The sequence below is a fragment of the Brassica oleracea genome, chromosome C2, assembly GCF_000695525.1.
Source record: "Brassica oleracea var. oleracea cultivar TO1000 chromosome C2, BOL, whole genome shotgun sequence".
In the NCBI taxonomy this organism is placed as follows: domain Eukaryota; kingdom Viridiplantae; phylum Streptophyta; class Magnoliopsida; order Brassicales; family Brassicaceae; genus Brassica; species Brassica oleracea.
Window position 1 is genome coordinate 52,497,924 of NC_027749.1, and position 5,807 is coordinate 52,503,730.

Genomic DNA, 5,807 nt, shown 5'->3' on the forward strand with positions numbered 1-5,807 from the left:
TAGAATAACTTCATAATATAATTTAGTTATACTCTAATAATACTTTATTATAAAGTAAAAATAGTACAATTATAACATTTTCACTCTTCTATTTTATAGTAAGAAATTGAATACCATTAGAGATATATCCCCCTAAGATATAACCAAAGTCGTTTGATCTACATTTTCTTCTCTCATTACCCTATAAACTAATTCCACACAGAAGAAGAAAAACAATTAACATGAAGCTGTCAACTAATATCATTCTTACCATTCTCTTCATTTCTATGGTATCTTTTAAAATACATACACTGAGGCAAGACAGTTGCGCCAAACTGACGGTGATGATCCTGATCATCATACCTCTGCCGGTTATACCGATGATTTTGGGCCTACTTCTCCCGGTAGTAGTCCGGGCATTGGTCACAAGATGAAAGAAAATAATGAATTTGTTGAAGGGTTTAAAGATAATTCCAAGCCTAGGACACCAGGGCATAGTCCCGGCGTTGGACATGCTGTCAAGAACAATGAACCTAAAAGCGTTAGAAAATGTTTTAATAGTTTACCGTACTTCTTCGTGCTTTACTTAATTAATATGTGTCTTTAACTATTTTAATTGTTGTTTTAAGTGATATTTTAACTTTGTTCCAAAAAGTTATATTTAAATTTAGTATCTGTACTTTATGATATGCTATTTGTAAGTTGGTCGATTAAGAGTTACATTAGCTCATTAATTAATAAAGTTAAATATAATTTTCTGCGCTTAATTGATTTGAAACTTTGTTTTTGCATGAGTTTGCATGTTAATATAAATACAGATACTTCGTTGTGAGCTTCTTAATTACTACTTGCCCCCATGTGCAAAAGGTAGAATTGCGAAGCACATGAAGAAAGGCTCTGGAGATCCTTTAGATTTATATACATATTTGAAAGATATATTATACTACGTGTTTGGATTTCTTAAATACAATAAAAATGGTTGGTGGCGCAAAAGAAAGGTTTAAAGATTTCCAAATTAGGGAGAAGAAAACGACCCAGGTGAGTTCTATTAGCTACTACAACTAATAATTAAATAGAGCTCATCTTAATAAAAAAGTGATTATAAATTTTACTTTTTTCATTCATGCTCCCTTTAGTTAAAGTTGACACGGTACAATAAATATAGAAAATGATTGTAATAAAATAACTAATCTAGTGTTCTTTGTTCCAGTTGGACTGATGAAATTTAAAATTAATATTTTATATTGTTTACCACCACAAATTACGCAAGGCAATTATTTTGTTGAACGGTGAAGTAATGCATTTGGTGAGGCTGAAAATGACGAAAAAAAAAGGTGAGGCTGAAAAAAAGGCAACGAGATTAGAACCATTCTCTTTTCACTAATATCAATACTATTAAAACAGAAAAACTTTTTATCTACTTACAAATAATCTAGGTTAAACCATTACATTTATTTAACTTTATATTATCTTTCCTACAACTAATTTAGTTATTATTAAATATATACCATATTTAACCAAATATTTTAATATTTTTAAAATAATATATCTAAACAATATTCTTAAGTATTTTTTCTAAGATTTCGTTTTAATAATATCTTTTAATACATTTTTATTTAAATGTAAATATACATTTATTTTTAATATTTACTTTACATAATAAAATTCATAATAAATAATAACTATAATTATAAATTGAATATTAATTCATTTTTGATTTATAGAATAAGAAATCACATTCCTATAATATTATATATACATAATTTATATTCATAATTAAATTACTACAATAATTTATAAATATAAAGTAATTTAATCAATTTATTAACTTTATAAATTATAAATTAAAGAATAACATATATTCATGAATTTTATAAAATATTTTAAAACAAAATATTAAAGAGAGATATATAAACTAATAAATAATTTCATATTTTAATATACATATTTAAATTAGAATATTAACTGACATATATTTAGTTTATATAATAATCAAAATAAATTTTGACCAGTATAAAAATTTAAAATAAATTTGTTCCATAATTTAAGCTTTAAAGTATAAATAAAATTAATAAGGGACAGATTATGTAAATGAATTATCTTATCTTCATAAAATTATGTTCATGTAAAATTTAATATAACTATCTATACGTTAGGCATAGGCACTTTACCCGATATCCGAAGCCGCACTCGAACCCGACCCAAAAAAATCAAACCGAAATCCGAACCGAAGTAGCAAAATACCCGAACGGGTATTGAGTTGGGAGAGTTTGGATATCCGAACCCGAACGGGTAATATCCGAACCCGAATGGATATCCGAAGATAATCGAACATACGTATAATTAACCTTATATTTTTAGTTTACTTCTCTCATTTTATTCAAAATATTTATATTAATGCTACACATAGCTTAAGATCAGATAATATACATATAATTATGGATTGTTACTCACTTAAAAAACTTTTCAAGCTTCTTATTTTGTGCATTAACAAAAATTGTATCCAAAATTTCAAAACAATAACCAAATTAGTATTTTTTTAGTTTTAAAATTTATATTCAAATCTATTAATCATTTAATTTATTAGCTATGTTTAGAAGTAGAAACTCTTTTAGCTTGTTTCGGTTTGTTTGCTTAATCTATGAACTTTGTGGATGTTTTCACTATGTTTTTGGACGGATTACTGTTGTTTTGTTCTCATTTCATGTGTTTTAGACTATTTATATTATTAGGAATGATTTGAAAACATAACAGAACATTCTTTTCAATTTTTTTTATGTCTTGAGTTCGGATATATCCGAAATTACCCGAACCCGAAGTGAAAATATCCGAGCCCGATCCGAAGTTAGAAAATACCCGAACATGTTTTATACTCCTATACCAAAATACCCGAATCTCCGAAATACTCGATCCGAACCCGAACGGGTATCCGTATAGTATACATTTTAAAAAATAGGCTCGATGATTGTCTTCTCAGTAGCCACTTCTTCGGTGCACTTTTTCGGGTTTGGCTAATAAAATTTCGGATTTGAATATGTTTTTTCTTTCCTACGAGACTCATTCTTACATTTCAGACTAGGTACAAATCAGAATTTTTTGTTTGGATTCGATTCAGACTTCAGAATACAGATGTTATGAAGAAAATCTATTACATAAAATTTTCACTGAATTATTATCCCCCGCTTTGAAATTGCGGGTCAAAATCTAGTTTATTAAATGTATTTTATTAAAACTAATAACACATATAATCTTTGAATTACTTAAATCATAATATATTTTGATATCTTTTCATTTTAAATATAAAAATATATATTAAAAAAATCTAACAAATCTGTTTGAAAAGATTTTAACAAGATTTTAATTTTCAAAAATTAAATGTAAATATTTACAGTAATTTCATAATTAATTTTACAATATTATTATACATTAATATATTCAGTTATCGTTTATAAAATAAAAAATAAAAATTATATCTTATTTTATTTATTATATAATCATAATCAATTGTATTAAAAGAAGATTATTATATTGAGCTAAATATGGTTAATTATATTAAATTTGTATATAATTGTTTTCATAATTATAAATATTTATGTTCAAAAATATAATACGTTGGTAAGACGGGTTAGCATTAACAAACTATATAATACAATGTATATAAATTAACATGTATTTCATTAAAGCTAATTATATAAATATTTGTAACTACTTTAATCATGATATCTTTTCATATATATATATATATATATATATATATATATATATATATTTGAAAAGTATTCTAACAAATCTGTTAATAAATATTTTAACAATATTTTAATTTTCAAAAAAATTATGTAAATATTTTCACTTATTTTGTAATTAGCAATGAATTATTATTATGCATTAATATATATTCACTTATCGTTTATAAAATAAAAAATTATATCTTATTTTTATCTATTTTATAATCATAATCAATCATGTTAAAAATTATTATATTGAACTAAAAATGATAAATTTATATTAAATTGATAAATTTATAAATTTTACATTTCATAAATATAAAATATTCATGTTAAAAATATAATACAATGACATAACGACTTAATATTCGCAAACTATATAATACATTTATAAAATTAATATTTTTCTATATACAATAATATATTATCTAAAATGTATAAAAGTAAAAATATATTGCTAAAAAGAAATCCAGCTTTGAAAAGCAAGTCAGAATTTAGCATAAATTAAATGCAAAATAATTTTTAAATATTTGTTTCATGCATATAGTAATTTTTTTTAATAACTAAATGCAAATAAAATAAGATAAATATATAATAAGAAGCAAAAAATACATATGACGGTTTTAAACAATTGATTAACTATAACATATAAAATATAAAATAATTAAATTATTGTATCTGAAATAGTTATATAAACATTTAAATATATGATTAAATTTTTTAAAATGTATACCATTAATGATCTAAAACAAATGTCTACCTGAAAACAAACACCACGCGGTTAAGCGGATCGAGATTTAGTAATTTGTTAATTGTAAAACAAACCTGCAATATGAACAAGGAACAACTAAAACTTGCCAAAAAATTACATATTCAAAATACATGTATGCACCAGCCAGGAATGGAATCCAAATTTGTATCGTGGTAGGATATTATTCTACCATGCACGAGACCACTGATTTATTTAACTGTTACGGTGCATTGATATTTAGAAGTACAAAATATTGCAATCTTGTTTTCATAGTTTAGGTTGTTAATGGTTAATAAATCAAATATGATCTTTAAAAAAAAAAATACAGTTTAATGGTTTTGGAATTAATTTAGTAATTTTTTTGGGTTTTGGGGGATTCTTAAAATTCAATTTTTTTTTGTCTTCTAAAAATACCACAAAAGTATAAACAATTCTAATAATGTGGTTTGGAAAAGGATTATACAAAGAACATAATTTTTTGGTATCGTATAAATTTAAAAAGCTTGGTTGTATTTTTTCAAACTATCATAAAATTGGTAAGTTACAAGTTACAACCAATACCTCGCGGTTATATTGTACCGTACAACATGGTTCTATTTCTAATTTTCTATATAGTAGCAAACCCTTTGGATTACTGTGATATTTTACTCGGCACACTGAAGACTCAGCAAATTGATATAATATTTGAGATACGAACTAACAGTCTAGTACTACTGCTTTATTTGTCAGAAATTAAACTATAATTTACACATGATGAGCACACTATGTATCAATTATAATTTAAACTCTTGAAGTTCTACACTATATCAATAAATAAAACTACATAGGAAACAAATCACATGCATAAGCACAGCCGCAAAGCACCGGAACAGGGAGATCCAAAAACGATTCCTATGCATGTGCAATCAAGGACACTAATCTAGTGCCAATTGTCTGAATCACGAGATTTCGTGAGAATCTCAAAAAGTGAAAGTAAGAAACTGAAAAACATATATAGTTAAAAGGACGTAGCACTCCTTCAATCATGACAGTCTAAACGTGCACCCATTTTCGTACTCTTTTTAACGAATGGCCACTTTCATCACAAATTGGTTTGAACTAGTATGAAGTCCGACGAATACACTTGTTAGTATTCAGTGCAAATATTCACCGAGACCATCATATACCTTTCTGTAATGATGAGATTCTTTTGATTTAAAGTGGACACAATATTTAAAATACAAGTTTACAAAATAATTTAATATGAGATCAATAAATTGCAAATACCTGGTTAGCTCAGAGAATATTTATTTTCCTATATGTCAAATATTGTCGTTGTTCAATGGTTTGAAAAGAAAAGAAAAAGAAAACAT

General features: G+C 25.1%; 1 pseudogene; it reads left to right on the forward strand.

Annotated features, from left to right (window-relative positions):
- Positions 1-221: 221 nt before the first annotated feature.
- The window catches only part of LOC106324592, a 9,186-nt pseudogene continuing 3,600 nt past the window's right edge, over positions 222-5,807 (forward strand).